Source organism: Meriones unguiculatus, chromosome 11, assembly GCF_030254825.1.
Source record: "Meriones unguiculatus strain TT.TT164.6M chromosome 11, Bangor_MerUng_6.1, whole genome shotgun sequence".
NCBI lineage: Eukaryota > Metazoa > Chordata > Mammalia > Rodentia > Muridae > Meriones > Meriones unguiculatus.
In genome coordinates this window covers 103,024,192-103,032,698 of record NC_083359.1, presented here as the reverse complement: position 1 = coordinate 103,032,698, position 8,507 = coordinate 103,024,192, and the positions used below count along the sequence as shown (strand labels likewise).

At 43.8% G+C, this 8,507-nt stretch overlaps 1 long non-coding RNA gene across 1 annotated transcript; it reads left to right on the top strand.

Moving 5' to 3' along the window:
• The first annotated feature begins 463 nt into the window (after positions 1-463).
• LOC132646415 (uncharacterized) lies at positions 464-8,099 on the top strand. Its single transcript, XR_009584674.1, has 3 exons — positions 464-557; positions 896-999; positions 7,994-8,099. It is a non-coding gene; the product is annotated as an uncharacterized LOC132646415 (long non-coding RNA).
• The last annotated feature ends 408 nt before the right edge of the window (positions 8,100-8,507 follow it).

Below are 8,507 nucleotides of genomic sequence, written 5' to 3'. Positions count from 1 at the left end.
ACTTATTTCAACTCAGTCTCATGTTCTAAAGTTTCCATAGCCCTCTAAATAATGCCACTAGCCTGAGGGGGGTGGGGGAGCATTTCCTACTGACACTGTACCAGTTTCTCTAGTCCAAGGCAGGGAGTAGAAGGGAAAGATGTAGGAAGTTCCTAGTCCTTCATGTTTCCACACAATGAGGGCCAACTCAGACTTTTACCCATTTGAGAACTCCTTTTTCTGTTATAGGAAATAGGCTAAAACATCGTTGCTGACAGCGGGGCTTCGAGAGAAGCTCAAAGACAGAAATCTTAACATGGGGTAGGTAGAGGGAGTGGAAAGAAAGGAAGGAGGGGTCCCTAACCACCGCCTTGGTGGAGATCCCCTCATATCCGGGAAATTAATCCTCAGCTTTGCAAGTGTAGCCTTCCTGTGAAGGGCAGATACTGGCAAGCAGCCAGCTTCAGTGAGCCTGCAGAGCTGGCGGCTTGCAGGTGCACCCCTGATAAGATCAAGGGGACCTCAGCACTGCAGGAGAGCGGGGCAGAGCTTCGTGAGCGAGCTGGCGGGAGAGCCAGGTGCGATTGAGCTAATGCCGAGTCGGCGTCTCTAGTACCATTTTGTTGAACAGAGTCACACTGGAGTTATCTGTGTAGTCAACTATACGGGTCGCAGACCCATATAGAATTCAGACAGAGGAAGGACTGAGTTTGGGCAGTCTGGTTGGGGGTTAACTGAGACCTCATACTAAGAATCAAGCTTTTACCAGGATCGTGCGTTTACGTGGGCGGAAGCTAAAGCCATCTGGGGGCAGCCTCTAAAGATCCCACTTTCGTTTTCACTGTCCACCCACTATTTTCATGCCGCAGTGTGTTTTTATTAATTTTAAATATACTGTTCTCTTGCCCCTATTAAGCCTGCCTGTAAACAGCGCTGGGAGTGTATTGACATGGACAGATAATTGGTCCATGAGGATTCTTCTGACAGCAGCGAACATATCGTTCAGACGAGGAAAAACAGGTAAGTGACTGCCTGACCCAATGCCCTGTGAATGAGACTCACATCAAATGGGAAACTGACACTTTAAGCCAGGCGATGCCCTGTGGAGCTCGTTCAGACAGTGTATCACCCTTATAACACATGAGGTTTTTTTCTGGGCTCTCTCTTTACCCTAAGACCGCATGGTAACACAGCTGAGAGCGCAGTTGCTGACTAAAATTTGTCTCCCTGAACTTCTGCCCCTGGGATAACTCAGGTCACTGCCCACTGACTGGGGGAATGGAGCCAGCAGCACTGCTCAAAGTCACGTCTCCAAAAGTCTGGAATTAGGCAAGAGATGAGAGGCCAGTTTCCCTTTGGAAGCCTGGATGTGTACTGTGTAAATGTGAGAGGCATATGGCATTGGGTGGGGGAGAGGAAAGCAGAAGTTATTATGAAAGCATGGAGCTAACATCCACTTTGGAAAATGGCTCAGGAATATTGTTTGTAATCCTAAGAACCATGAGCACCTAGCATCTGCAGATAGCTTAGCAAGCTGCCAGTGCCATTCCCATCCTCTTTGGAGAGCATGGATGATGATCATTAAGTCTAATGTTGGTAATTGCTGGGTTTTGAATCTGAAACATTCCCCACGCTTCAGGGTTTGAATGCTCATGCCCTGTCACAGCTAGTCTCCAGTCTGTCCATCACACTGTTTGCTGTCCAGCATGAAGTGAAGCCATCCCTCTGCTACACTCGCACTGCCGAGAAGCACTGCGCAGGCAACCATGAGCTGGGCTGTCTGAAAGTGTGTGCCAAAATGCACCCTTCCTTGCTTTGTCATGTACTTGGTCACAAGTTACACAGACTTTCTAATTTACAACCTTCTTTTCTCCTTAACTGTGGAAATAGTGCTATCAATAAAGAAACAGGCAAATGCAATTCAGTGTAGTCTTTAGATACTCCATGGTAGAAGACAGAGGAGGGGCAGCACCTGCTTCGCTTTCTGAGAGCCCCACTTTCCAATCTTTCTACATTGCTACCGGCTCCCAAGTGAGAGCCAAGGGAAAAGGAGGTGCAGCAATTTCCTTTTGAAATGCCCAAATGGCTTTTGAGAGCCATCTCCCAACAGAGGATCTCGTCATCTTTGCAAAGAGAGGTGTACGTTCAAAACTTTAGCCCTGGGGTATCCTAGTCTGGTACCCTAATAGTTGTCAGTCACATTTGGCCTTCTTTCCAGCTGGAAACAGCTGGGGGGTGTTGCGTCTTAGGCAACTGTCCCCTATCTAGAGCCTTTCCTCAGCTCATGCCCAGAAAAAATAAATCATTTTAAGGTTGGGTATGTGAAGCCTGTTCTCTCCCCCATTTATCGATGGAGGGTGGAGCTACGTGTACTCAAGAGCATTTTGCTTCTGTTACCCTGTATTATTGCAAGTGATTTAAAAGTCAAGTGTGGGGTCTAGATGGTTGGCTCAGTGGTTGAGACCTCTGGCTGCTCTTCTAGGGGCCCTGGGTTATATTCCCAACATCCCCATGGTGGATTCACTTTTCATCATGACAAGATACTAGAGTCACCCATTGGGTCTAATCACACTGGCTGACAAGGCATTGATAGGGAACTCTGAAGGACAAGAGTACAATTGCATTAGCTGTCTCTGTCTCTGTCTCTCTCTCTCTCTGTGTGTGTGTGTGTGTGTGTGTGTGTGTGTGTAAGAACACCTAAGAATTGGAAAATAAACCCAGGAACTAATTTAATGCTGAGTATGACTCAACCAAATGTCCCTCCAGGGACTCGGCAACTTTACACTTTTCTTCATGATGGCTTTATTAATTCCAACTTTTGCCAATGGCTATAGGAGTCCACTTGAGGACAGTGGGTTGTAATTTCTCCAGGGAGCCTGGCTGCAACCTTTCCTTGAACTCATGTACTGCCTGTACAGACACTTTCTCACTCACACACACATACATATATCTTATTTCTAAAAGAAAAAAATAATGAAAATTCAAGAACTTCAAATGGTTAAATAAATCACATTAAATGCCAGTGTGATCTATTTCTGTCATTTCATTGTCCTATGGCCAGGCCAGGAGCACAGTGGCGCTAAGTTAAAAAAAAAAGTTAGGAGAATAAGTGAGATTCTCCAATAATTAATCATTAGGAAGGCTGGCCATTTTAACTTTCACAGCCTGTGAGTCACAACCCCTTTGGGGGTCACATATCAGAGATCCTGCATATCAGATATTTACATTACAACTCATAACAGTAGCAACATTACAGTTACAAAGTAACAACGAAATAATCTTTATGGCTGGGGGTCAGCACAACATGAGGAACTAAAGGGCTCCTTGAGTTGAGAAAAGTTGAGAATCACTGTCTCAGAGAGAGAGAGAGAATTCAGGAATGTCCTTCTTGGTCACTCAGTCTTTCCTGATGTTCACCTGAGTGGCTTGCTACTTCTAAGATACCAATCGGGTTCCCTCCCTTCCATGTCTACACTATGAACATCTGGTTATAATTTTCATCTGTGGTTTGTTCTTCTGGACAGAGAAGCCTCTACAAAGTAAGTTGGATAATGCCTTCAGTATCCTAGGTCACCAGGCAAGGTTCAAGGCTCTGATGCCAACTCCCACCTTCCTTGCTGAGTTGGATGTGCTTTGAATATTACTCCCCTCCTGGGAATTTCTTGTGCCAGAAGATTGACCTCCATTGTGGCAATGTTGAACTGGAGAAGTTTTGGAAAACACAGAGCCCAATGCAAGGTAGTTAGGTCACTAGGTATCCATCCAGATGAATGGATGCATCCTAGATCCTGTGAGTAGGTCAAGTATCCAGGTTCTAGATTAGTGTCCAAGAGTGTTATAGATTAACAAAGCCAGGTCTTGCTTTGCTCCCTAACTCTGCATGTGGTATTTCTCCTTTATTTATTTATTTATTTTTATTTATAACAATTTATTCACTTTGTATCCAAGCTGTAGCCCCTTCCTTGTTCTGTCCCAATCCCTCCCTCCCTCTCTTTTCTCCTTCCATGCCCCTCCCCAATCCACTGATAGGGAAGGTCCTCCCCTTCCATCTCACCCTAGCCTATCAGCTCTCATCAGGACTGGCTGCATTATCTTCCTCTGTAGCCTGGTAAGGCTGCTCCCCACTCAGGGGGAGGTGATCAAAGAGCTAGCCACTAAGTTCATGTCAGAGACAGCCCCTGTGCCCCTTACTGGGGTACCCACTTGGAGACTGAACTGCCATGGCTATATTTGTGCAGGGGTTCTAGGTTATCTCCATGAATGGTCCTTGGTTGGAGTAGGCATCTTAGACAAGACCCCTGTGTCTAGATATTTTGTATCTGTTGTTCTCCTCATGGAGCTCTTGTCCCCTCTAGGTCTTTATATCTCCCCCTTATTTCAGAAGATTCCCTGCACTCTGCCCAAAGTTTGGCTATGAGTCTCAGCATCTGCTTAGATACCCTGCTGGAGAAAATCTTTCAGAGGCCCTCTATGGTAGGCTCCTGAGCTGATCCCTGTTTTCTCCCTCTTCCAATGTCTATCTTGTTTGCTTTTCTGAATGAAGATTGAGCACCTTATCCAGGGTCCTTCTTGCTTAGCATCTCTCTTAAATATATACACTTTCACTAAAAGCTGAGACCAGAGCCATATTCATGGGTCCCCAAAAATCATGAGCTAAAACAGCTTTTTTTTTTCTGTAGAGTTTTGCAGCCTTGACAGACTTTAGGTTAGCCCCCAAAGAGCCAGGAAAGTTTTGATAAGTTGCAAGGTAAATGAAAATTTCCAGGGTTGTTGGCAAGTCCAGGCACACTCTAGAAGCCCACACAAGTGCTAATGGAGGATCAGATAGGAGCAGAGAAGAATGTAGAAAAAAGATGGCACCAAGAAGGTTAAGTGAAAGGAGACTATGTTCAGCAAACAGTACTTCTTTCTGGGGGACTACACAGCTCTGTCAAGACAACTGGGCATCTGTGGGTGCTGCTCACTAGTGGGCCTTGTGCTTCTTTGTGGCTGTTCTTATGCTACTGTTACTCAGCAGACAGCCAGCCATTCGCACAGAACACAGGCCTCCACGTGAATATCTGTTTATTCTGTTCTTCCTTACTCCATGTTACACTTATGCTAAGAACCTCTGGTATGTTTCATGCTGCACACAGTGAGATGTTTGTGTTGTTAGACCATTTGATATCCCAAAGGAATTCTATCTTCTTTCTGTCGTATTGAAGTCAAGAGATAACCAAGAAACGGATTCCAGCAATTCTATGCATCCTTCTTTACTGTCATAGCATATGATTAGCAGATGTTAGATTCATGTGGTACTTCTTGTACTTGGTTCCATAGAGGGATATATGTCCATCTCTCCTTTCCATGTACATAGTGCATTTGTCACTCATTTACATGCACATACATGTACTATTTGAGTCTGTATGTTTCAGAGGGTAGCCTCTCTCCTTGTTTCTGGATCCCCTGGATCAATTTATAACTCATTAATACCAGCGCTAATCTCTGAGAGGAATTGTAGAGGAATATTAGTGGCTCTTTTCCACGGCATCATTGGCAAATGGTTCAGTAGATTTCGTGTCATACAGAAGAATACTTCATGGTCTCTGACTATATCTCTCCTTGGGACAATAAAATTCAAATTTTACCACTACTTTTATAAGAGAAGCATTATGTAACTGCCTTTGAATATAACTCTTAATCCTTCAACTAATACTTTTTATTTTTAAGTGTGTGTGTGCTGATGTGAGTGCAGGTTCCTGGAAGATGGCATATGATCCCATTGAGCTTGAGTTTCAGGTGCTGCGAGCAGCCCATGTAGGTATCGGGAAAAACCTTGGGTCCCCTGCAAAAGCTGAGCACACTGTTAACCACTGAGCCACTTCAACTCAACAAGATGTGCATAACGAGATCCAAGTAAACCAATACCCCTGCGACCCTTTCATGGAGCCGTTAGCTATATATTTTTATAATAATACCAAAACATTGTTATCTCTCTCATTCTACTGATATTTGTACAAATGGTACAAAATTAATGATGAGTAACATGGCTGGAGCTGAACACAAATCAAGGTGCTGATGCTAAATTATATTAGTGGTTATTATTACCCCAAGGCCACACATTCACATTCCCAGCTAAAGAAAGAAAAAAAAACACCTTTTGAATAAGAATGACCTTGATGAACCAGTTTTAAGCAATCTTGATGCATACCAAAGTCCTCTCAGAATTCCGAAGACACACTTAGTGGTTGTTAGTGTTTAGTTGAAAGAATTACAAACCAACAGGCTGTAGGTTTCAGGTTTTGCTTTTGTTTATCTATTTTCTCAGAAATAAAAATAACCCCTTACCAAAGGAATGTAACTCAACTCAGAGTATTTGATACTAATGGTAAAAACATGAGATTTTATGTGATAATTAGTATTTTGGAACATTTTTGTCTTGAAGTTAGCTTTTTTTGCCATGACATTTAGCTTGTCAAGTACCCACACTATTTAAAGATTTTTTTGGGGGGTGAGGGGGTAGAATCAGTGGTGACATGACCAAGTGTCATTTTCAAATATTCCATAATATAATAAGGGCTACATGACTAGGGGTAGAAAGTAATTATTTTAACCACACAAGTGTCAGTGATAGCCTGATTTATGATATACATTTTCAATAGTGCAAATGCCAAGGTTCATATTAATGTGATCCTCCTCTTAACAGAGCATTCCTGATGATCTTTAGTTTATATTGGAACATGCTGGGCATGCTTCAATCCGTGTGTCAGCTGTGCAAACATGAGGACCAGAGTTCATATCCCAGGCACACACAAAAACCTGGGTGTGGCATCGAATATTGGTAACTTCCGTGCTGGGGGCAGAGACAGGCAGATCCCTGAGGCTCGTTGGCCACCAAGCCTAGTCATCAATGAGCTCCAGATTTGCTTAGAGATCCTGAATCAAAGAACAAAGCTGGAAAGTGATGAAGAAAAACACATACCTGCACACAACTGCACTAGTAAGTACATACAACACACATGCACACAAACACTCAATACTGGAACTCTCTTTACTCAGTACTGAAATGTGACAACTTCAGTATTCTCAAACATACCCCTAAGTGGCCAAGTGAGAGGTGTGTGACGAGCCTTGCACCTTTTTCCAGCAGAAAACCATCCATGTGTACTTAAAAAACAAACAAACACATTATTGGCTTAGAAAAGATACTGTGAATACTCTTTTCTTTTCAAAAATTGTTTATGTGTATTTAAGTATATACAGCTTGTTTGCATGCGTGCATGTGTGTGTGTGTGTGTGTGTGTATGTGTGTGTGTGTACAAGCTTGTGTGTATGTGCTCCATGTGTAGGCAGAGCCTGCTGAGAACAAAAGAGGTCGACTAGCCATATTGGTGGCTTTCATTTTGATTGAGAGACACTGCCTCAATGAATAAGGTGGAAGATCAGGCCTTCACCTATTTTCACATATATACAAGCACACTGACATACACAAACATGCAAAAAAATCCACATCTACACATACACACATACAAATACATGTACATATGTATGTAAAATGAAAAAGTAGACTCATAAAGATAGAGGTCTTTATTGGATAGAATGTGCCAAATGGGAGGAAAATCCACATGTTCTATATGTTTACCAGGGAGCAGGGGTCACATGCCATGCTGTGGACATCACCTTCACCTCTGTAGGATCATCCTGAGGTAGAGTGGGCATATTCCCACTCATCTAGGGTTTGAAGAACTGAGAAAGGTCAAATCATTGATGGAAGGCATGGAATCGGTGGAAGGACATCTCAGAGACACTTCCTTGAGACCTTTATGCATGCATGCAGCACATTCTCCTCAAATCCACCTCTCTTTTCGCTCCTCCCACAGCCTTGTGACCCCTCCTTCTCTCCCCACTACTTTACTCTCCCAACTTCATGTCCGCTTGAAGCTGCCTGTATATGCATGTGTGTGGGAACCATCTACTGGGGCATAGGTACCTTCTTAGGAGCCACATCGCTAAGGACTGACTCTTCCCCTTTCAGCAACAAAGAACCACCAATAGCTCTTCAGCTAAGGACGGGAGTCCACGAGCCCCTCCCTTTTGGATGTTAACCGGCTTGACCTTGGTCTTGTGCATGCCATACCAGCCACTGTGAGCATATGAGCTCAAGTGAGACGGTGCAGTCCTGTCCGGCAAATACTGTCACAGGGTTGATTAAAACTTTGACATGATTTCATTGATTGAAGCAAATTATTTTTGCTCTTCACACAGTGCCACACCCCTATTTTGTCTCCTCCTCTTCTTAGTGTCTTCAGGTGGCCTCTGTCTGGCTACCTACCACCCACCCCCAGCCTCCCTTTGTGGAGATACCTGGGGCCTGAAACTTGGTTAGAGTTTCTTAAATCTCTTCAGTGTCAGCCATATTCCATTCTCTCAGGATCTTTGTATACGTAGGTTGTGGTTTGCAATGTGCTTGGTTATCCATGTTCCTAAATCATCTAGGGACTGAGCCCTTGGAAGAGGATCTGTGTGACCCTTTTCTTCAGAGCTCCCTA